This window comes from Perognathus longimembris, chromosome 4, assembly GCF_023159225.1.
Source record: "Perognathus longimembris pacificus isolate PPM17 chromosome 4, ASM2315922v1, whole genome shotgun sequence".
Lineage (NCBI taxonomy): Eukaryota > Metazoa > Chordata > Mammalia > Rodentia > Heteromyidae > Perognathus > Perognathus longimembris.
In genome coordinates, this window is record NC_063164.1 from 38429303 (window position 1) to 38455487 (window position 26185).

The 26185-nt window shown below is 34.1% G+C and overlaps 1 protein-coding gene across 1 annotated transcript in view; it reads left to right on the forward strand.

Annotated features, from left to right (window-relative positions):
- The window catches only part of Col5a2 (collagen type V alpha 2 chain), a 136091-nt gene that overhangs the window by 26594 nt on the left and 83312 nt on the right, over window positions 1–26185 (forward strand). The gene's annotated exons all lie outside the window — the stretch shown is intronic.

A 26185-nucleotide genomic window follows, 5' to 3' on the forward strand; every position in this document is an offset into this window, starting at 1 on the left:
CACACATGTAATCCTAGCTACTCAGGAAGCTGAGAGCTGAGGATCGCAGTTCAAAGCCAGCATGGGCAGAAAAGTCATATCTTCAGTTAACCTCCAGAAAACCAGAAGTGGTGCTGTGGCTTAAAGTGGTAGAGTGCTAGCCTTGAACAAAAGAGCTCAGGGATAGTGCTCAGGCTCCGCGTTCAAGACCCATGACCTACAAAAAATAAAAAAAGAAAGATATTTATTTTGTAGATTATGTAGATAAATTATTTACTATACATTTATATTTTCATCCATGGAGACAATAAAATATGAGTGAAATTTTTGCTATTGATTTTCTTGACAAAATTTGCAATGTTGACTATATGTTGTTCTTATGGAATCTACTTCATTTGTCTTCAGGTACTTATTACATGTTAAACCCAAAACCATTTTAGGGCCAACTATAGCACTGTTAGACATAGATTATTTTACCTCAAAGAAAAATACATTTTAGGAGTTTGTCTAGGAAAGAATATGGTAATTCTGCTGTATTGGAAGTGATGAAAGAAATTAGTTCATATCACAGAAAATAAGAATAAAGTCAGAGTAGTTATTAAAATGTTTCAAAGGAATATCTTGTAGAAGTGGAGATGAACAAATGAAGAAAAAGGAAATTTATTTTTCCAAAGTCCAAAAGGCCAATGTATTACTGTGTGGTAGAAAGTACAGATAGATCGATTTTAGCTGATAGGTTATGCATTCTGTGTTCATTAAATTATGTGAAGACTGCTCTGCCTCGTGTTCATGCGTAGAAACTCTAACATAATAGGCCATGTGGAATTCTCTGTGAAAGTTTGTAGCAGTTTCACTCAACTGAAAATGAATGGAACCTCTTGATGTAATGAATTCTCCACCACTGAAAATAGCTGGGACATATATGGACATATAGATACTATAGAAGAAGAAATGGGACCAAGTAGTTTTTCCATCACTCCTGACATTCTGGGTATATGAATTTAGTGTTTCAGGAACCAATGATAATTGTCTATATTCATTTCAATATGTATACCTGAGACGAAAAGAGATTCCAGTGATTGGACGGGTTTGTTGTATGCAGATAGCATTTTATCATCCAATGGTTTTTAATTTTTTTATGTTTCCTTTTTTTTCAATTCTTTTCTTTATTGTCAAAGTAAAGTACAGAGGAGTTACAATTTCATAAATAAGGCAGTGAGCACATTTTTTATCCAACTTGTCACCTCCTCCCTCATTTTTCCCCTTCCTCTTCCTTTCCCTCTCTCCTCTCCCCCCATAAGTTGTACAGTTGTTTACACCAAATGATTTTGTAAGTATTGCTTTTGGAATGTTTTTTTTATCCTTTGTCTCTCGACTTTGGTATTCCCTTTCTTTCCCTAGTTCTAATACATGTATATCCAGGGTACTAAGATCAGATACAGTGATAGCAGGGGTAAAACTACAGGAAGGGAATATGAGAGAGAAAAAAAGAAAACTAAAAAAAAGGTACTGTTTCACAAGGCATGTTGAAAATAATTACAGCAATAATTATACCACTTGTTTCTATAACGTGGATTTCATTTCACTTAGCACCATACTATGTGTTCATATGGGCATAGCTATTGGGCTACTGTGATCTTCTGCTATGACTATCCTAAACTTGTACTAATTATTCCCTATGAGAGAAACCATAGCATCGATGTTTCTTTGGGTCTGGCTCACTTCACTTAGTATGATTTTTTCCAAGTACTTCCATTTCTTTATGAATGGAGCAGTATCGTTCTTTCTGATAGAGGCATAATAACAAATACTGGAGGGATGTGGCCCAAAGGGAACCAACCCTACAAAAATCATTTTTAAATGAATATAATTTGGACTGATTTTCTTATACTATAAAAGTTACCCGGTGGTTCAGAGATACTGGCATTTTTTCACACTAGTATTTTAATGATTGAGAATTTTAGAGGACTTATCTCTGAAAATAATCTTTTATATTCAAAAGAATGTTAATTGACCAAATATGTCACTGAATTCCTTCCTAATGCACTGTGCTGTGTGTCATAGGTTCTTTATATGGATATGAACAAGTAGAAGCTGTATTTATGCCCTGATAAGTGACAATTAGCATAAGACCCAATTGCTTCCTGTTCTAGGTCATTCATCTGAGTGCTTTCTGGATATAGTTTATTGTCTATTAAACTTTCCGAAATGTACAGTTGTCACATAGAAAAGAATTGCAGCTCTTTAGTGGCTGAACAGTTGCTTTCTTTCATTTGGCCTTATTATGGACTCTGAATCAGTTACTTTAGTTCCTGAAGGCATACACATTGTTCAGGAATGCTTACCAGAAATAAGCGATGGCTAGATTTCCATATTGGCCTCATAATTACATAAATTAAAGCAAACTATTGCAACTGAGAATGAACATAAAAATTTAAAGCTCTTGCATTGACATGGGCTTGAAATTACTTAGCCACATATAGCATATATCACTTTTGAAGGGTACATTATAACTTCTAAGACTTTACAAACAATATTGACTAAAAAGCTCTATTTTAATGAACACTGTTATTGAGCTTTTCTTTAGACAAATTTAGTTAAGAAAAAGTAATGCCAATGAGAAAGGTCATGTTTTTATTCCTGGGGGCAGATGGTTTGATGGTAGGACTTTCTAATGCTGAGCTTTCAAATTGTCTTAGAACCATTAAACTGGTTATAAAAAAGAATAAATATGGAATTTATACATCACCTCACTGAAAAGATCAACCATGCTTTAATGTACCGACAGCTTCTTTATTGTTCAAATCTAAATTTATTTAATAATTAGTAATGCACTGGATCATTGTTTTCCTTTATGCAAAGCCATAACACAGTGTCTAAAAACTGAATTTAAAAAATAATTGTAGATTTTCAGAATTTAATTCAATTTAGGCCCAATAATGAATATATTTAGAAAAAATATTTTTTATTGTGAAAGGCCTAGTACTAGGATTATTTATCAGCAGTTTTACTGCTCTTATTTTACTATCAAATCTATATGAATTAATGTGGCATATGGCATCAAGTTTCTGCAGTGAAATTTGTAAAAATGAAGTATCAGCCAGGCCCCAGTGTCACCCTTATAATCCTAGCTAGTCAGGAGGCTGAGATCTGAGGAATGCAGTTTGAAACCAGCTTGGGCAAAAAAGTCCATGAATCTGTTATCTTCAATAAACTATCCAGAAAAAGCTAGAACTGTTGCTGTGGTTCAAGTCATAAAGTGCTTGAGCAAAAGAAACCCAGGGACAGTGACCAGGCCCAGAGTTTAAACCCCAGAATTGGGGAAAAAAAGAAATGTCATTTAAATCTATGACTCAATACTATATGTGGATAAGTAGTTACTTAAACTACTTCAAATTCAAGCTTTTCATTACTGTAGTATTTAATAACCTCTGACACTTTGTTGAAAAGAAAACTTCTTTTGAAGACCAATTTTGTTATGCTCTTTTTTTTCTTAATCTTAGTTATATTTTAAGTCTCACTAGATACCTAGATTTTGGTAGACTACACTTTTCTTGGCTTTGTTATTTTCCCAGGCTGTGGGTCTCATGTCTTCTGCCTGTACTCACCTAGAGTCCTTACCTTTCTTGATTTTGTTCTTGCGTTTGCTGCATATTTCTACCTCAATGTATCTTTTCAACCTAAACTAATGTGTTTATGTATGTATTTCATCTTCACAAACATGTTGAATTTAAAAACTAGCCCCTTGCTGGATTACTGTTCAAAGAGGATTGTGCGAAATTCTAAGATTGTTTCTTCCCTTCCCTGCCTTTGTAATCTGTCTTGTCATCTATGGTGATATTTAGTTTTCCCATTTCTGAATGAATAGAGATATATTTTTTCTATGAATAGAAATATATTTTCCACACGGAGGTTTCTTAGTCCTTTATTTACTAAGAGCATCATCGAGTTTTCTATACTTGGCATCTTGGATCACCCCTTGCTTTTTCAATTCATATCCAGCATGCTAAAATAAAATGGAAACCAGGAAGGAGGGGGGAATGAGGGAGGAGGTAACAAACAGTACAAGAAATGTATCCAAGGTCTAACATTTGAATCTGTAACCTCTCTGTACATCACTTTGACAATAAATAAGAAAAAATTAAAAATTAAAAAAAATTAAAAAATGGAAACCAGTGGTAACATCTTTAGTATGGCAACAATAATTGATTTGAGTATACGGTTTCCATGCTTTTTGTATTAGCCATATTGGAATTTAAGATGCAATAAAAATTAAATAAAATGAGAGATTTGTATATCTCTCATGCCTAAAAGTCAAAAATGAAAATTTTGATCATTACAACTGGGCTTTTTTAATCTTCCAGAGAGTTTATGATTATCCAGAATTAATTTGGATTTGCAACAATGTGCTGAAAGGTATAGTCCCAGAGAGCATCAGAGAGGAGATAAAGCTGTCTCCCACCACTCTTCTCCTTTTCCCTCTGTTCACCATGATATCCTCTTCTATTCCTCTAACCAATGGGACTTTGTTTGTGCTGTCAGGGATATTACAAAAGTCATGGGTAGATTCAGTAGTTAAAAAGGTCACTAATATAATCTAAAGTCAATCAAATTCTATGGATATTGATTTGTACGGAGCAGTTCTGTCACTCCAGTTCTTGAAAGGGTAGTATTTGAGCTCTGTATCTAAAGAAACTAACTTTTTGGAACATAATAACTTTATGACTGTAAGCTAGCTTCATATGCAAGTCCAAATATATTTCTAAATCTTATGGTAACTTATATTTAAGTGGTTTGGGAAGGATCTTTGTCGGATACTTTTTGAAAATCTAAAGATCCATCATTTTTTACCTGTCCAAATGCCCACTTGACAATGCTAGTAGTAGTTTATAGCCTCCTTTCTGAATTCTGTTATATTAAGTACAAAATTATTCTTTCTTCTATAACAGATTCCATAGCTTCCCTATGGAAATAAGTTTTAGATTTCTGGCACTTTTACTAGATTTGGTGTTTATGAGGAGGATCCTGTTGAGAATTTGTCTTTTCTGGCTTGGTTAATTTTTTCCCAACAGTTCACATATCTTGATTAATTGTCCTCTTCCCTAACCTTATGTGTACTTGCTTGTAGTGATTTAGGTATATCATGTCAGGATTTCTAATAAGTAAAACCATGTGTTTTGAGCCTAGCACTTGTGTTTTGTCTAGCACTTGTGAAATGTATACTTCAAAAGACAGTTCATGGTTTAAGCATTGAAAGCATCATGTGAATATATCAAAACAAGAAAGACTTAACCATTCTTTGAAAATCTTCCAAATACACCATTTATATGTAGAGTTCCTCTGGATACTGTGGTCAGATTCCGTCTTCTCTTTGACGTTTTAAAGGAACATCTTATTACTGGCTTTGAAATTCTTTGTAAGATAGTTTTACAAGTAGTTTTCTGGTCTGCCCAATTTCTAGTTGTATCTGATCTGTCACATTCTGGAAACTTTTATTTTTTCCATTCATTTGCCATGCTTTTCATTTAATCTTATTTCTTTCCATGAAAGCAGCTTTTACAGTAAGTTTGTTGTGAAAATATTTTTTTCCTGCAATCTGGCTAGTTTTTATGATTCATGACAAAAATATATCTTGGGCTTCTAATGGTATATTTAAAATAGATTCCAGATCATTTGTGGTTTATTGTATTTTATTTTAAACCATTCCTTTTTACTTTTTAGAAGCAATGGCTACATTTTCTTAAGTTCTTTTTAGTAAAATTAAATCATTTTATATGGCATTGGTGGGCCTGATTGCTGTAAAAAATGAACACATAGAAATGGGCACTCACAAAGTGCATCAATTTCTACTCAAATATGTCTAGACTCTGAAAACCCAGTTTAAACAAACAGATGTTTGTGGTCTTAATTCTTGCATTTGAATGTGTGTTCTGTCAATAAGATGTCAACAAAGCCCCACTTTTCAGTTTCTTAATATTTGTTCACTTTTCAAGTTAATTTGCTTTAAATGGTTCCCTAAAGCACACAGAATGAGGTTCATACTCTTTGACTCTTTCATATTTTGACTCGAAGTTACCTTATCTTTATTTCCCACAGAGCTGCTTCTTTAAGTTTTCTTACAGTGTAGTTTTGCACCAATGATTTTTTTGTACAGTTGTAGCATCTCCTAGATCTTTCTACAGCACACTTTCACAGCTTCTTCAGTGTTTGTCCATTCAATGTCAAAAGATGTCTTCACTGGCATCAAGACGCTGGGTATAGACCATTCTTTGGTTAAAGTGCATATTATTTTCCCTAAGATCAGAGTCCTTTGGCCTTGTATGAAATTATACTATCCTTCTCTGTGTGAATACAGATATCAATGTCATTCCTTCATTCAATAAAGTGCACTGATCTCTAAGTTTTAGGGAATTTAATAGTTTAAATGTAGATTTCAAATTCTAAGTAAAGGTCATGGTATTAAGGAATAAGTTCTCAATTTCTTTTCTCTCTCTCCCTTTCCTCCCTCTTTTTTCTTTTCCATCTCTCTCCCTTTTCCTCCATCTCTGAGGAAATAAATTCTTTCATTGCCTCATGTACTTTTGAAGTCTAATCTTATCACTTACACATACTTTCTTACAAACAATATTCTAATTAGCTTCATTTAGATACCATTGCTGACTTACGTTCCATTATTTACTCCTATTTCTGTTCGTGAACATCCATTATTTAACTTATTCTTTGGTGTTGTCTCTGCTAGTCTGTAAAGTCTAAAAAAGAGAGAACATGTCTTCTTTTCCTTTCTGGTTTATGGAGTTGTGCTGTATTTGGACATAGTATATGTCACAGTAATAGATATTCAACAGACAATGGACTTGGTGTGGATGAATGTGTTTATTTTCAGATTAGTTGAATTATTTTTGTGAGCTACTGTCTATTAGTATCACTATATATTACCATTAAAATATAGAAAATAGAATCAGCATTGCCTTCAACCCATGTGAAAACATAAGTAAGCCTGGCTTCTGAGCCTTTTGGCTTTGAGATTTAAAAGTTATAGATGCTCAAGGGATATTATACAGGGATAGATATTATACAGGGTTAGATAGGTGAATTTCCCAAACTTTATACTGGATTTTATATTTGCAGTTTTAGAGGATGACTCATACCTGAAGTCAACAATCATTCATCATGTTCTATCTCATTTATAAAGAGTCTAAGCTAAAGAAGCCTTTATGAGATCATGCAAACACTTAAAACCTCCACTGCTACATACTTGTAGGGACTGAGAATGGAACTCACAGTGCTTTGAGGGCAATTGTTATGGACAGGGTGTAGTCAGTATTTCATGAGGTCCCAAACTCAAAGAAGGGCTAGCTTAAGAAAGGCTATTGTACTAAGAGAAAAATATTTGCCAATATATTCTGAGAGATGATGAAATATCTTATCTTATTACTTTGGCAGTGCTGAGTTCCTTTTCTGTAGAATATAATTTCCTTTTTGAAATATATGAGGCATCTGTTCCTACTCAGAACCAAATGGATAATTCCACAACATTACATGAGCATGTGGAGCCTATGAAGGACTCAAATTCTGCCTTTTGCTTAGGATATTCTTACACACAATTGTTATATTGGGGTTTCATTTGCTAGAAGCTTAAGTACCTACTCTTTGCCAAATCATTCTGATAAAAACTTATGATACAAACAATATAGAGGATTTTATTCCTAGACTATTTTTTTGCCAGTCCTGGGGCTTGAACTCTGGGCCTGAGCACTGTTCCTGGCTTCTTTTGGCTCATAGTTATCACTCTAACTCTTGAGCCACAGTGCCACTTCTGGCTTCCTCAGTTTATGTGGTACTGAGGAATTGAACCCAGGACTTTGCGCATGCTAGGCTACATTCCCAGACCCTTACTAGACTATTTGAAACTTAAAAATATACAGCACACATATAAAATATAAAATGTACATATGTGTACATTTTCTCTGAGTATTATATTGTTAAAAATGTATTGCATCTTAAGAAGCTAAAGTATATCACTATAGAACCACAGTCCGGTTCTCTAAATGAAAGTTTACAGTGACAAAGGACAACTCATTTGTCCACCCTTTTCACTGAGAAGAGTCTTAATCAAAAACAAAATTTGCTTTCCTAACTTTGTAAAATTAATGCTCCCTAGTGTATAGTGACTTCCTGATATTAAGATTCTTATTATATATCAAATTATTTCTTTTCTTTCTTTTATCTTTTGATTTCTTGAGTTGTTAGGAAAACTCTCAAGTACTTTGAGTATCCACACCCCTATTCATAGCCATCTGGTTTGCAGATAATAAATAGAGCATTACATTGTTTCTTTGCTCCCTAAAGGCCTGGGAAACAGATTGGTCTTGAAATTCTACACTAGTGATCCTTAACAAATTAATCTTCATTACTCTGTCATGTTTTTAAGAACTCAGTTCTTCAGCTATTTGTTCTTTAAAGAATGAACACACAGTATGCCCTGACACACTGCTTGTATGCTGCTATGATGTCTTCATTCTTGCCTTCAGGATTCTTCATATCCTGTTCCTCTGTGATGTTTCTTCTATTAGTCTCATTTGTATGAGTCTCTATAGTACTTGCCTTAATACTTCATCAGGATGCATACTGGTTTTAGTGTTTCCCATATATACTTATTTCTACAGTCACAGTGGAAGTTGGCCCATAACAGTCACAATATAAGGGACACAATGAATGTTCACTCATTAGCTATTGAATGAATAGCAAATTAATGCTGTTGTTACAGAAGTCTTACTCTAAAAATATTGTAGGAATGACTATATTAAGATGATAATATGTTAGGAAAAGCCTACAATGGGAAATAAGCATCTCAATTATGAGACAAGACTTAGGAAACAGTACTACCTTGATGACCTTAGATACATGGACAGGCAGAACGCTTGGGGAAAAAGAAAGGCATATCCTCCTTGCATAGTGAAGCCCCAAGCTAGGGCTTACAGCATGGCAAGATGAGAACTTGCATTAAATGTGAGCACCATCTGAACTTGCAGTAGAAGCTTTTGAGAAATACACAAGCTGCAAACACTATACACTGGAGCCTTCAAATAGTGATAAACATAATGCATGTAAGGGCAGCTTAATGGTTTAAAGAGGCTGGTAATATCTTACAGGGTTTATGGCGTGATGTTAGAGACTAAGCACCAGGAATACTGTGTTACACATTGGAGATAACATGTAAGTAGATGTGGATGAGGTTAACAAAGATTCTGAATTGCTACAAGGAAACAATCTGAAATAGAGCCCAGCAACACTCGCTCATTCTTATAAACCTAGCTACACAGGTGGCTGAGATCTGAGGATCATAATTTGAAGCCAGCCTGGAAAGGAAAGTTTCCAAGACTACAATCTACAAATATACATAAAAAAGATGGAAGTGAAGCTATAGCTCAAGTGATAGAGAACTAACCATAAGCATGAAAGCCCAAGGACAGTGTCCAGGCCCTAAGTTCAAGCCCCAGGATTGTACACACACACACACACACACACACACACACACACACACACACACACACACACACAGAGAGAGAGAGAGAGAGAGAGAGAGCACAAGTAGACAAGGGAATGGGCAAGTATGTAAAGGAATGGTAGTCAAAGCTTGTAAAGTATAAATAACAACCAGGATGAAGTAAATGGCATAGATCTGGAAGCAAAGATGAATTGTTACTAGGACAGAATGCACTTGAGAGAAATTGCTGAGGTTTGAGGAAGGAGATGGTTGAAATGCCACTTAAGAAACTAGTTTTAGTAGCTAAATTTAAAATAGATTGCATGCCAGTAATTATAAAAAGAAATCTGGATTCCTGTGGTAATGAAAATAAAGGAGAAATGAAGGAAAAATGTGCCAAGGAATCCTGGTTAAATCTTTGTGGTTATAAAATATGGGAACTCTTCTGGAAGACGAGTGGGAAAAAGTCATTTTATAAATTACTATTCTTTCATGGATAATCAATAATACAATTATTAGTAGTGAACAGTTAAAACTACAATATATTTAATGCCCAATAACTATACTCTATTATTAAATCTCTATATAGTATGTAATTTATAATTGCTTATAATTGTATATAGTATATAATTTATAATTGCTTATAATTTAAGCAAGAAATATTAAAACATTTTCTCAATATTACTTGAAAATATTAATTATAATATGATTATTTGATCTCTCTGATTAGTAAATTACTCAAGTTTCTACGATATAAGTGAATTTTAAACTTATACCATTCTGCAATTTTAAAGTTTATGAAAGTATCTTGCACAATATAAGAAAATTGTAGTATTTGAGATAATTCTAGGGAGCATGTGTTTTGTGGGAATATTTTTGTATTTGTATTAGAAAAATTTATGTAGTTTACGAAATTGAGTTGATTTGCCATTAAGAGTTAACCAAATCTATTTAAAATAATTTTAATGAAAAAATACACATAATGCAATGTGATATTGATGTATATAAAATTCTCAATAATTTTGAGTTAGTTGACTACAGTGTTGGAAATTTATAGTATCTGTAGATGTAAATGCTAAGCAGTTTTTCATTAAAAGCAAAAAGGGGGATTTTAGATGTTTAAATATATCTATTTTGATGGGTAAACTTTCATACTAGAAACGACTTTAGTATTTAAAGGAATATCTGTTTAAAATCATTTTTCAGTCATAAAAGCAGACATGTAGTTTTACCTTGAATATTTCAGCTTAGCTTATATATACTAAGATGATAGCTTAACAAGCCCACTCTGTGTTTGCAACTAACAAATAATTATTTCCCTATATACTGTTAGTACTAATGGAAGAGACTCCAGAAAAGAGTTTGACAATACCTAAGATAATCAAAGAATCTCGCTGAAAGATGAAGAATAATAGGAGTTTATGGATCAATCATATTAAAGTAGCTGAACGGTCAATCAGATTAAAATGCTGTATGTCCATGTACTAGAGGGATGGAGAATAAAAATGAGAGAGTGAAGCAAGTAAATATAGCCCAAATACGTTATTCTCATGCATGTAAATAGAATAATGAAGCTTATTAAGATTGGTTTGGGAAGGAGGAAGGAGAATGAAGAAGAGTAACAGAGAAAGTCTGATCTATATAGATTGTATGTATATATGGACACATTAAAGTTGAATTCTTGTGTTCAACTAATAATTGACACTATTAAAATATGTGAAGAAGAAATCTCCACACAAAATTATAAATATAGAGAGAGCCTAGAAAGCAAACAAACAAACAGCACTGCCTCTAGTTGCTCACACCTGTACATATAACTACTCAGGAGATTGAGACTGAAGGATTGTGGTTCAAATCCAGCCTGGCAAAAACATTAGCTAGGCTAAGTGCATATGATCATATAAAATTATGTTTATCAAAATAAACTCCAAGAAATGGAAGCAAGAGGTTTTTGACATTTTAATTTTTTCTTCTTTTGTTACTATTTTTGATTTCTGTATCTTTTGTCTTGCATGTAAGTTTATCTATTTGATGCAGGGAAGAGGTAGGACAAAGGATGAACCAATGTAGCAGTGAATCTCACTAGACTATATTGAAAATGAACTATGCAACGTGTGGGCTAGGGGGCCAGGAGGGAAAACCTGGGAGAAAAGAAGAGATGAAAGAAAAGATGACACTGTTCAAAAAGAAGTGTACTAATTATCTGACTTACCTACCTGTAACCCATTTTTGCATCACATTTACAATAAAAATAAATAAAGATAGCTTTGGACAATATTTCCATTTTTATGATGTTAATCCCCCAATCCAGGAGCGTGGTAGGTTTTTCCACTTCCTTAAATCTGCTTTAATTTCCTTTTTCAGGTTTTTAAATTTTTCATCATAGAAGTTCTTCACATCGTTGGTTAAGTTAATTCCTAGGGTTTTATTTTTTAGGCTATTATAAAAGATGTTCTTTCCTGATTCCAGCCTCACTCTCTCATTGTTGGCATATAGAAAAGCTATTGATTTTTTTGTGGGTTAATTTTATATCCTGCTACTTTGCCAAAGTTTCAGATCAAGTCAAGTAACTTGGGAGAGGAGTCTGTGGGGTTCTTTAAATACAGAATCATGACATCTGCAAAGAGGGAGAGTTTTACTTTTTCTTTCCCTGTAGCTAAGATATGGATTTAACCCAGGTGCCCCTCAGAGAGAATGATACTTCCTCATTTGTAAGGAAATGCAAAGACTTGGAGAACATCCTGTTAAGTGAACTGAGACAGACCCAAACAAACATAGATTCTATGGTTCCTTCATTGGTAATAATTAGTATATGTCTAGGATAGTCCTAGCAGAGGATCACAATATCTCAGTAGCTATATACATATAATCATATAAGATGATGCTAAACAAAATGAACTCCAAGGTATGGAAACAAGAGGTTTTTCATTGCTTTTTTTTTTTTTTTTTTTTTGGCCAGTCCTGGGCCTTGGACTCAGGGCCTGAGCACTGTCCCTGGCTTCTTCCCGCTCAAGGCTAGCACTCTGCCACTTGAGCCACAGCGCCGCTTCTGGCCGTTTTCTGTATATGTGGTGCTGGGGAATCGAACCTAGGGCCTCGTGTATCCGAGGCAGGCACTCTTGCCACTAGGCTATATCCCCAGCCCTTTCATTGCTATTTTTAATGTACTATGTTTTATCCTCTGTTGTCACTGTATTTGATTTTGGCACTCTGGGTATTGTATACATGTTTATCTAAATTAGGGAGTGGAAGGGGAACATCAAAATGGTGACACAAAGGATAAAGGATAAACCAAGGCAACAGCGATACTTTTTTTGCCAGTCCTGGGCCTTGAACTCAGGACTGAGCACTGTCCCTGGATTCCTTTTGCTCAAGGCTAGCACTCTATCACTTGGGCCACAGCACCACTTCTGGACATTTTCTATATATGTGGTGCTGAGGAATAGAACCTAGGGCTTCATGTATACGAGGCAAGCACTCTTGCCAGTAGGCCATATTCCCGGCCCGCAACAGCGATACTTAGAAGACAATATGTTGGAAATTGCCTGTACAACTTGGTGGGGGGGATTGGGGAGGAGGGACAGTGGAAGAAAAATGATGGAGTGAGTAAGAAGTATGACAAGAAATATATTCACTACCTTACATATGTAACTGGAACCCTTCTGTGCATCACCTTGACAATAAAACAGTGCTGAGTCATCTGGTGCCAGAAACTGTTTTTCCTTGTATATATTAAAAATCTACAATGAGACTGATAATAAAAAATTAATAGGGGAGGAAGTAAAGACCAACACTTTTAAAGGAAGTTGGAAAATTAACATGCTGCGCAGAGCATATAAAGTATGAGCAAAATAAACTTCCTGTTTTCTCTTTCTCTTATACATGTTCACATACAGCATATCATGTTTGCATAAGCATGCTACATTCTTATCTTTAGTTTGAAGCATAGTGGAATCTCTATGTTTAGTGTTCTGTTCTATAAACAAATCTTTATTTCATAATAAAGTGCCAAATATTCATTGAGGCGTAAAATATGTTAAGCTTCAAAACAGTTCTCTAATCTGTTTAAGATAAATGAAAAATGTACAGCCAATGCTTCCGGGAAAATACTCTGGAGTGGGAATCAGAATACTCGCTTCATTTCTGCAGGCTTGGCCATGTTCTTTGCATTGAAAAGTACGGAGACCTTTTTTTTTTCCTCATTTGTTCTTTTTTTTTTTTTTCCAAATTTTTATTATCAAACTGATGTACAGAGAGGTTACAGTTTCATACGTTAGGCATTGGATACATTTCTTGTACTGTTTGTTACCTTGTCCCTCATGCCCCTCCCTCCCCCCCCTTTCCCTCCCCCCCCTCAGGTGTTCAGTTCACTTACACCAAACAGTTTTGCAAGTATTGCTTTTGTAGTTGTTTCTCTTTTTTTACCCTGTGTCTCTCAAATTTGGTATTCCTTTGAATTTCCTACTTCCAATACCAGTAAACACGGTTTCCAATATACTCAGATAAGATTACAGAGATAGTGTAGGTACAACCACAGGAAGGTGATACAAGAACATCATCAATAATAGAAACTACACATACACATAGGACGTTGAAAGTAGTTACAACTGTGATATAACAATTGTTTCCATAACATGGAGTTCATTTAACTTGGCATCATCTTATGTGTTCATAAGGGTATAGCTATTGGGCCTTGTGATGCTCTGCTATGGCTTGCCTAAACCTGTACTAATTATTCCCAATAAGGGAGGCCATAGAGTCCATGTTTCTTTGGGTCTGGCTCACTTCACTTAGTATAACATTTTCCAAGTCCTTCCATTTCCTTACAAATGGAACAATGTCATTCTTTCTGATAGAGGCATAAAATTCCATTGTGTATATGTACCACATTTTCCTGATCCATTCGTCTATGGAGGGGCATCTGGGTTGGTTCCAGATTCTCGCTATGACAAATTGTGCTGCGATGAACATTGTTGTGCTGGTGGCATTACTGTGATTTTGTTTGTGGTCTTTTGGATAGATACCCAAAAGTGGGGCTGCTGGGTCATAGGGGAGTTCTATATTGAGCCTTCTGGGGAATCTCCATACTGCTTGCCAGAGTGGCTGAACCAGTTTACATTTCAAACAACAATGAAGTAGGGTTCCCTTTTGGCCACATCCTCTCCACAGTTGTTATTATTAGTTTTCTTGATATATGACATTCTTGCTGGGGTGAGATGGAATCTCAATGTTGTTTTGATTTTTCCTCCTTTGTTCTCTGTGGTATTTAGTCAGTTATTTTGAGATTATTTTGGTGATAATCAATTTTTAATCTTCTTCCTTATTTTTTATTCTTGCTTTTTTCTAAATAGACAGTTTCTGAGTTGCTAGAATTGTGCTTTGATTATGTTATAAGACCTTCTGTTCTTAAAATAAATGATTTTTTATTTAAAAATTTTTGCATTTATATAAAAAATATAAAGATTAATTCCCTGGTACTTCACAGCCTCTTCTTACTATCTTACCCTTACAACTAATGAAACAGTGTTGACAACTTACAATGAGCCCATGGTTCATTCTGATTTCATTGGCTTTAATCAGGGATGTATTTCTGCTCCAGCAGGCAACCCATAAAACCTTATTATGTTTATTTGGTATGTCTGCTTTGGCTCCTCTTATTGGTAGCATGTTCCTAAACTTTCCTTGTATTTTATTAATGTTAGAGTTTTGAAGATCCCTGGCCAGGTATTTGTAGAATATCCACATTATTATTATTATTGTTGTTGTTGTTGTCAGATTGACATGGGTATTATGGATGTTATGGGTGCTATGGAAGAACTTAAGAGTTAAATCACCATTTATGATAACTTACTATTAGTAATACTAAATTTGATCATCTGGCAATTGTAGTGTCTGTCAGAATCATCATTGAAATTTATTATTTCTATCTCTTTGGTTACTAAACTCTTGGAGTAAAGTTTGGTAAAGAGTGGGAAATTATCTTCTATCTCCTTGAGTCTGGATTTTATGCATGAATTACTTATAATTATGAATAAAAGATATGTAACAAGATGGAACTACAGATTTTAATTTTTTATTATAAATGCAATACTACTTTATTGATGGAGTTTTTCATGTCTACTTCTGGAAGCTCTTTGAATTGTTACCTGTGTCCTTTGGCCTCTAGATTTCTCAGAGGAATCATCATATTTGCCCAAAGGGTACTGTCCTTTCCTTGGTGAATGAAATAAGAAACCACTGTCTAGGACTGACAGAGCAAGGAAGAATATGCATGTGTACTAATAGGTGTGTATTCACATATCTATGAATATTTAATGACTTATTATTTGTGATCATTGGGAGAGTAGGTCCACTAGATAAACTTTAGGTTTTAGGGCATTTCTTCCCATGCTGTCCTTATGTATGAGATATATAAACTAATTAAATCAAAACATATTACTGACTAGGATAAGGGCACAGCTAGAAGTTGACATTTCTATCTCAAAAATACACACTTAGGGTCCAGGTTTAATCCTAGCTACTCAGGAAGCTTAAATTTGTGAATCATAATTTAAAGCCCAAATCCATGAAATTCTTATCTCCAGAGAACCTGAAAAAAAGCCAAAAAGTTGGGCATGATTTGACTCAACTGGTCAAATATCAGTCTTGCATGGAAAAAGCAAACAGCACAAAGTCCTAAGTTCAAATTCCAGCAGTTACACACACACACACACACACACACACACACACACACACACACACACACACACACACTCAGCCTGATATCCCTATGTGAAGTCTTTAGGTTATGAATTAGTCCTTCAACTATATTTCTTTTGGCTCACAGAATATTTTGGAAACTATCTCAATTGCATCACTAACATGGAAAACTAAAAAGAATTCAAGTACAAATATTGATTATAGATTCTGTTTAAAATTTTTGAGTTCCAAGAAATTGAATCTATGGCATTTAAGCACTGATTTCTTTCCCCTCTATAGTGAAGCAAACCATATCTACTCATCCCTACTGAGGCTTCACTGATCCTGGACATGGGGAGTGAACTGAGCGAGGGTCCATTCTACACAGGCTGTTGTTTTGACCCTAGTAGGGAAGAAAAGAAAATGTTTCTAGAGTCGTGGTTAACAAACTTGGAAAATTAGGGGAGTCATTTTTACTGTGTAAGTGAAAATATCCCTTATTTGATACAGAAAGTATGACTGTACCAAAATAATACTAGTTTATGTTTCAGTGAAAAATAAACCCATCCACTAAATGTGTACTTCCTAAACCTGGCTCTCCAGTGGTCATAATTCTGCCTTCCTTTTATTTTACCAGTGACTTCATTAGGTATTATGAACCCATTTAAAATTTGGATTTTGATGTGGCCTTGGGGAATATGCCAAATACTATATGAAGATATCTGTCATATAAAAATAGTATGTTATTTTCACAAATTTCATGCTATCTTATGTAAAATGTGAATAATAATAAATAATTTAAAAATCTAAAACCCATAGTCAATCGCTTTTTTTTAAAGCACTCTGCTGCTTTAAATGATCAGTCTTTATAATTTTATCTTAGGGATATAAATGAATAACAAATTTATTGATTGTAATTTGAAATGAAAAGTAGAAATATATAACAAGAAGACTTCTAACTTGTATTGATGGTAAGGAATGCAAGAGCTAGTGTAGTTGCTAATAGAGGATTAGTGGTTGAGAGGATTACTTTTTGTGTCTTAAAACTGATTATAGAAGCCATCTTCCCTTTTTATACCATCCTTAAGAGGTACACTTAGAACTTGATCCAAATGTTTGTATTTGCATCATTTTCCTGGCATTTGCCCTTGGCTTTGTGTTTGGTAACACAAAATTTTATAAAGATGTTTTGTTTATTTTTTACTTCAATCACTAAGTATAAATTCGCTTTATAAGAACCAGTTAAAAATGTTGTACTTTAGTGAAGCATAGCAAAGTGGAAATACTTGTCTATGTTGTCAACTGTCCTGGAGTCCTTTGCTCAGAAAGACACTTGAAAGTTCTTTACTCTTCAAGGTGATAGGCCAAGGTGTTCCCAAAGTCTGTTTCTTGGATGGAGCATAATTTGTGAACTTCTCTAATTCTGTCACCACCATGTGACAGAAGACATAGTTACTCTATTTCCCATTTCTTCTCCTCTGTCCTGCGGCTGGAGCCAACTTAGTTCACACTGGGCCACCCATTTGGTTTGCTATACAATCCATTTCCATCTCTCTGATTCGGTCTCTTCTAGAGTCCCAGGATATTCTGTCTTCCATCTTTCCACTTAGCTGTGTACACAAAGCAGTAAAAACTCTGAATCGGTCCTATAAAGTTCAATACCATACTATTAGACAATGCTCTGGGTTTCTGTGATTGGAGGTAGCAATACTTTTTGGATTTCTTTTACTTTGCCTAAGTAGACTCCTCAACATGAAACAGAACAAGCCCATACTGCTACTCAAATAAGTACATCTTTTGCTTCTTTATCCCTGACTATTGTTTTTTTTTTTTTTTTTTTTTTTTTTTTTTTTGGCCAGTCCTGGGCCTTGGACTCAGGGCCTGAGCACCATCCCTGGCTTCATCCCGCTCAAGGCTAGCACTCTGCCACCTGAGCCACAGCGCCCCTTCTGGCCGTTTTCCATATATGTCGTGCTGGGGAATCGAACCAAGAGCTGATTCATGTGTAGGAGGCAAGCACTCTTGCCACTAGGCCATATTCCCAGCCCCCCTGACTATTGTTTTTAAAACATCTATCAAAGTATTCATATTCAGTTAACACTCAGTTAATATTGTTTTATTGATTCTGATAGTTAAAAATTCAGATGCATAGTTAAAATAATATGACACGCATTTTTATTAATACATACTTTGCTTATTTGAGTTTCACTGATTGTTTTTCAATCTTAAAATCGTTTACTGAAAATATTAGAACAGGTTGACAGGTTGATTAAATAGAAGTACAATAAATTATTTAAAAAGTTTCCACGCACTGGTGGCATGTGCCTGTAATTCAAGTTATTCAAAGACTGAGATTTGAGGATTGTGGTTCAATGCCAGCCTGGGTAGGAAAGTCCTTGAGACTCCATTTCCAATTAACCATCAAAAAGTCAGAAGTGGAGCTGTGGCTCAAGTGGAAGGGCGAAAAAGCTCAATGACAGCATCCAGGCTCTGAGTTCAAGCCCCAGGACAGGCAGGCAGGCAGGCAGGCAGACAGGCAGACACACACACACACACACACACACACACACACACACACACACACACACACAGAGAGAGAGAGAAAAAAAAAGAGAGAGAGAGAATAGAACTTTAAGGTAGTTTTACTTCATATTGAAGCCATAGCTAATGTGAATTTGGTTTCTTTTAGATCCTTTGAATGAAAAAAATTACTTTCTTGGATAACAAAGTTTCACTAGGTGAAATCTTTCTATAAACAAGTTTCTTTTTCTCTTTTTTGTACCAAATGATAATGCTATTCTGGAATGTTGATGTGGTATGAAATTCTACTTAAGTCTCTAGAAACCATTATATATCAAACATTATATATCATAAAAATAGATGTAAAACATGGCTATTCTGGCCTTTTGAGTTCAGATAACTTTTTTGTGAGCATCTTTAGTCATATGTCTTACTCCTGGACTCATTTTTCGAAATAATAGACACTTTTATATGTCAATCAAAATGTGAACCTCAAGGAATGAATGAATAGCTTTCGATCAAAATTTATTGTTCTCTGTTTTAATCCAAAGTTTAAAATTTAATGTTCATATTTATTTTTACAATTAATGACTTAGAATATTTAACTATTATATCACATGGATATCATGAGAAATGTAATTATAGATTTATGTATTAAATCTCTTATTTTCTAATTTATTTTATCAAGTATTAGAGGTGAAATTTAGAAAGTGACATTTGTATGAATGAAGAAGTTTCCTTGGAAGGATCGTATAAAATGGGTAAAATAAACTTGAGTATCTTGCTAACAATTCTTTCATGCATGATCAAGTGTTTGGATTTTGATTTTTTTCAGATAAAGTAGACACTACTAGAATATTTCCTGGAGTCTAATTGTACAAGGAATCATATATTTTCCTTCCATTGAGTACCAATAGTTTGTCTTCTTAAGTTCCAAACATTCTTGAGGAGTTTTACAAACCGAAATCCTTCTCCGCATTAAATTGGGCTCCATATCCAAGTGGACTGGAGGCCAGCCATTGACCCTAAATCATTTGTAATGTTTGCTAATAATACCTTTATGTCTAACATGAGCTAATTAATCTCAAAGGTGTTTTTTTTCCAGCTGAAAATTCATTAGGGAAAATTAAAATTTCCTCACCTAAATGTCATATTTTTGTGAATTAAAATAAAAGACTTAAGTGGCTTAAGAGCAAAAAAGAATACTGTTATGTTTTGTAGTGTTTTATTTTCTCATGGCCCCATTTTATAACCTACTCATAGTCGGCATTTCCTACATCCTCAGAAAGAACTTGAAATCACTTATTACCATAGCAATAAAGATAAAATTTCTTATAATAATACTAATAATATATATTTTAGATAAATAATAGGCTTATATCCCAACCTCTTTCTTTAAAATCTTAATATAAGTGAAATTTATTTCCTTGCCTTGTTGGGGTTAGAACCTTGATTCTACTTTTGAGCTAAATTCTTAAAAAAAAATATTAGAGTTTATTCTTTCATTTCTAACTTGAAAATATTTTCCTAGACAATGTACTATAACTGATCCATGTTGAAACAATATGCTCTAGAATGTTTATAAAATAGACATCACTTATAACCTAGTGTTTCTGTGTATAAAGTAAGACACTTTTGAATTCTAAAACAATTAAATTTTATATGAAACTGTTAATATTATTATTTGAGACAGAGGCTTGCTAGCAGCTTAAGATTCTTGAATTTGAAACTTTGGCCTCTTGAAAAGACATACGAACCACATCTGGTTAAAACTAGTAGTTTATCTTCACCATATTATTTTTATTCATGTACAATTTAAGCAATTTGTCAGAATACTTACCCAAAAAGAACTAAAAAAACATTCTTCAACCATCTTACATATTTCATACTTAAAACATGAATTTTTGTATTTCTTCAGAAAATCAGACTAAGGCTCTACCCTTTTTGGTGAGATATAAGGGAGTTGTTATTGGGTCTTTTTGTTTTTTTCTAAGTTATAAAAGCTTAGAACACAGCTGAAGACCTAGCTGACTGCCTTTCAGCTTCAGACTCTAACCATCTGTTTTCTATAAGATGGGGGTGTTTTTTTTTCTTGTTAAATTCTTGGTGTGAAATGTTTTTCTTGCAATTTCTTTTTTGCTTTGTGAATTCTTCCCAGTGATGGAACTCACCATGGGACTATAAAGGCACACATGGATTTCTGGGAAAGTGTTACATTCATGTTGGAATCTCATTGAAATGATGTGAATTAGAGCATTTCCCCAAAATACTAACGCTAAAATATCAATTGTTCTGTTGATGAAAGTGATCTTAAGGGAGCTGACACCTGAACAATGGATGGTTATTGAAAGAGATTCCAGGTTTGGCAGAGCCTTCAGTGGTAAATTTTCCTATGGAGGAGATTGGCACTGAGCTATTCCTCTCCAAGTGGATGCAGGATCATCACTGAATAAGACTGATCAAAATAAGGAATGGCAGCTTTCTTGCTCTTCCATTTAAGGAAAGTACATCATTGGAAGTGCTGAGTGTAAGAACAACAGTAATTATTTACAAATCTGGGGAAAAACTGCCATGGGAGCTTCTAAGAAATACAGATTTTCAGTTTCAAAGCAAAATAAGAACCTCTGGAGATATCTCTAGGTATCAGTATTTTAAGCAATAAGGACTCTAAGTGAGTCTGATGCAAAACTAGGTTTAAGAAACACCAACTTAAAATCAAGGGTGAAGTTTAAAACAAAATTTAAAACCCTCAATTTGAGGGATATACAGTATTTTTTAAAAACTCACCAAACCCATGCTTTTTATAGGATTACTTTTGGGTAAAATCTACAAATTAAAGAACTGGAAGGTTTTGAATATAGGACTTAAAAGTAAACTGAAACATTAAATGGCTCTAAAAGATAATACTGGGATTTATGTGGCTTAAATTTTTCTTTAAGATACCATGTAATTGATTTTTAAAAATTCCTATTTATAATTAAGTGAAGCATACTTTTGTTGCTTTGGGCAAATATAGTGCAGTAGTAGCAAGCACAATTAATTGCTACAAATGGGATTGTCTAGTACCCTATAATTTTGAAATATCATTTTGCCCTACAAAAACCAGGGTTATCTTATTCCCAACCTTTATCACCACTGTTCTTAAAAATTGGAGTGAGCTTTTGTTTGTGATAGTATTTAAGACATATTGAACTCACAGTTTTCTTTGGAAGATTCAGAATTCCTCTACTGAGATTAGCCCTAGTTGAATGTGTTTCTGTTACTATACCATTATGTATGTTCTCTCTTTCCTCACCCCACTACACACTCTGAAAGACCAGTGTGGGGTAGAAAGGTGAGTCTGAAACTATACTGATATACAAAAATGTAAATGGGCCAAGAGAAGTCTGGGTATTTCTGTGCCTGGTAGCAATTGGTTTGAATTTGAACGATGTGCACTGACTTTTTGTATCACTCTCTCTTTTTTTTTTTTTTTTTTACTTTTTTTTATTAATTAAATTTTGTTGACAAGGTGTTGTGCAAAAGGGGTACAGCTACATAATAGGGCAGTGAGTACATTTGTTGTGATATCTTACACCCTGTATTTTCTTTCCCTTCCCTAGATCAGGTTGGCATATATACAATACCCAGTGTACCAAAATCATATACAGTAGCCACGTGGCATATGCCAAAGGAAATTCACCTAGCACTTTCACACCTATTTGATGTTCAGAATAATCTTGGGAGATAGAATCCTACTATGTTTTTAGGATGATAAATGTGAGTACCAAAACTGTTATTTGCTAGTGGTGACAAAGCATTCAGTGCCAGGGTGAAAAAGCAGAACTCAAAAAGTTTAAGGTGCTTAAGCTACTCAATTTCCATTACCTATTACTATTTCCCAATGAGTACCTTAAGAGTCCAAATATATCCTACCGGTATATTTGTTTGAGGTGCAAATTTGCCCTCCCTCTCATGTTCCTATGGGCCTTTTCTGCTCTTGGCTAGGGCTATACTACTTCCTGGCTTTTGCCGGGTAATTACAGGTAAGAGTGTTGAGGATTTGTCCACTCCAGCAGGTTCAAAACCAAGATTCTAAGATCTCAAGCTGTGGAATAGCTGAGATTATTGACGAAAATCACACTCCTTTCTTGTTTGTGTGCAGTCCTCCTCATCATGAGCATGGGCCAAAGAAATGAAAGGCAGCAAAGTGAAGTTCATCAGACACCATTCTTCCACACTCCTCAAGCTGCCACTCTTCCTATTCCTGTCCTTCCCCCACCACTCAACTTCTCTTTCCACATCTTCTTTCAAATTTAATAAATTAACATGTTATTTCTGGAAATAACACTTACAATAGAAAGAATAAGCCAATATTTTTTAAAAAATGCTTTAAAATATGACCCCATATTAAACTGGTTTGACTTGTTTTAAGAAACTTGTAGCTTAATTATTTCATGTTTTTTTTTTATTTTTATCATTTGGCTAGAGCTTCTTGGAGTTAGAATTGTGTTTTGCTTTTCTGTTTTGTTTTGTTTGGCTTTCTTCAAGTAGCTAGTGGTAATCAACATTTATTGTATGAATAAAGAACATCTATTCTTTCTACTAAAAGCCTTAAAAGCCTTATCATTCCATGGAGTATTTCTGAAGATAGTGCTTTGGAAACCCTAATCTGTTTCTGAATTCTGTCAAGAACTTTTCAAGGCCTCCATTTTAATTATGTTGCTTTTACTTAGACTCTTAGTTGTCAAGTTTATTTTAATGCTATCTCCTTCAGGAATGTTAGATATAACTTCCATTGTTTTATTTACATGCTTTTCTAGGAAGTAAATTAGTTTTGAGTTTCAGAAGTCAAATAGATGATTTTATTTTTTCTCTTAAGATGCTCTATAGGATGTTTCAATCAATATGCTTTAATTGCTATCTCATTTTCTTGAAATCCACTCTTGCTTAGCAACACTCAACAAAATGTAGCTTCATATTTTTATATTTTAAGAAATAGGAATAATTATAATAAAATAAGATATGAACAACTTTTTTTGTCTTTTTCTTTTTTGGTACTGGGGACCGAACCCAGGACGTTGCACTTGCTAGGCATGCCCTTTGCCACTGAGCTACATCCCAGCAGATATGAACAATTTTAACAGAAATAAAAATGGCCAATAGACACATGAAGTAATATTCAACATCTCTGGCTGTGAAAGAAATACATCAAAAACAACACTGAGATTCCACCACACCCAGTTAGAATGGTCATTATCAAGAAAACTAACAATAATAGATGCTGGTGAGGGTGTGGCCAAAAAGGAACTCTAGTACCCAGTTGGTTGTAATTGTAAGCTTGTTCAACTACTCAGAAAAGCAGTACAGAGGTCCCCAAAGAAATAAATAAAGAACTAAAGATAGAAGTACCTTATGACCCAGTAATTCCACTCCTGGGCATTTATCCAAGAGATCAACAACAAGCTTATAGTAAAGCCACCACCACAACCATGTTCAATTACAACACTATTAACCATAATGAAGACACCAAATCAACTCAGATGTGCCTGAATGGACAAATAGATCAAGAAAATGTGGTTTACATACGCAATATAATTTCATGCATCCGTTATAAAGAACGATATTGTATCATTTGTAAGGAGATGAAAAGATGTAGAAACAATATACTAAGTGACCTAAGTCAGGCCTACAGAGACAAAGATTGCATAGTTTTCCTCATATATGGTAGCTAGAATTAGCCTATAAATCTACAGGTAAACATGTGTGGTGGCATGTGAATGGTTGCAAATGTATTAAATATGATAGATTCAAGGGAGAACTTAAATAGTGTAATTCCTTAGAAAGGCACAAAGCCCAACAACATTAAACCCCAGGAAGGGTACTTGCAAGAGGGTGAGATGGGACCAAGGGGAGATGGGTAGATAAATGAAGAGAAGAAGGAAAGAATACAGCCAAGAATATAATGTAGAATACTACAAAAGTAGTAGAAAAGTAAGGGAAGAGGTGGGTTGGAGGGGCTGGAGAGAATGTTGAAAGGAGTGACACTTATAAAGAACATTGTATTCATGAACTGTTTTGTTAAATAGCAACTCATTTGTGCAACTACTTGAAGATAATAAGTTTATTTCTTTTAATCATAAGTAAAGGGCATTACTCATAATCTCTTACAATTACACAAAATAATATTACTGTAAAAGTCAACATATTTAGAAGTTAGATAATATGTGTTTTGCTATGCTATGTTCACTTGCTCATTTTCTAATCATTTTTACTCTTAGGCAATGAGGGTAAAAAAACCCCAACAGTTCCTAATAATGTAAGGTACAGTGTAATTCCTATTAAAAACTTAAAGATATCTAACTATAGAAGACTGAAAATAATGGTTTTGGTACTTTGTCATCCATAGCCTGGCATATAGTCAAGTTGGCAAAGGGTTCTCAGTGCATGTTACATAGTCCTTTCATTTCTAGTTTAAGTTCACACAGTCATCATGAATTTCAAGAATTCCAAATGCCAGAATCCATAATCCATAAACAACTTTCTCTGCAATTTAGGATTTGTGGTAGAAGCTTGAGTAGGAAATTTGGCACAGTCACAGAGAATAGTTTTGTGTGTTTGTAGAATTCTTAATCCTCAGAAAAGTTATTGTTCTATTCCATAAATCCAGATGCTTCAATGGCTTTATTTCCTAGGATTGAATCTCTACAACAGAAAGGTATATAGTGTATAAGGAGACATACATGTAGTTTTTTTCTGTTGCCAATACATCTTGTGACCTCATGGATAATATAGTCCGTTCATAAAGAATATGGCTGATGTCATGATAAATTCCATTAGTCTTTATAGTTAATGTACTTAGAAAATTTTCAGAGAATAATTCTTAGTTATGGCTGTTTCATTAATTCTACAAAATATTTAAATTCTCTCAATTGTTTTTCATTATATCTTTAGTCAAATGATCATGTTTCATATTATATAACATGATCTTGTATAATATTGTAAAATAAAATATACAAGCATGTTTATTTCATTATTTTATTTATAATACTTGTAACAATTCAAAGGATCTACTTTAAGTGATATGACAATTACCAAACATGAAAAAAATGGAAGTTTGAATTAGATCTTGTAAAGCAGTTTCTGTATTCAAATCCTTTGAAAAAAATAAACTAAAAACAATAAAAGTTAAGAATTTCTAAAAAGAAAGATTCAAACACCAAAGAATGTAAGAATATACAGATGAATATTTTAAACAATAGTTAATAATTTTGTTTAAATTGTATTTTTCAGTAGTGAGTTATGTTGAGTTCCCTTCAGTGGTACTTCAGCATTACCTTCTTATTTTAAATAAAATAGAGCGCATGATGTATTTTTTTATATAAAGGAAGTCATGTTTATTAAATGTACACTGACTGAATTCTGGGAGAAATTTCATTTCCTATGACCTATAAACTAATCTAACAAAGAACAAAATAGAAGTTGATATGTAACCATTTACTAAACATATACTCATCCAAATGCTTGAGGCTTATTTGTCTC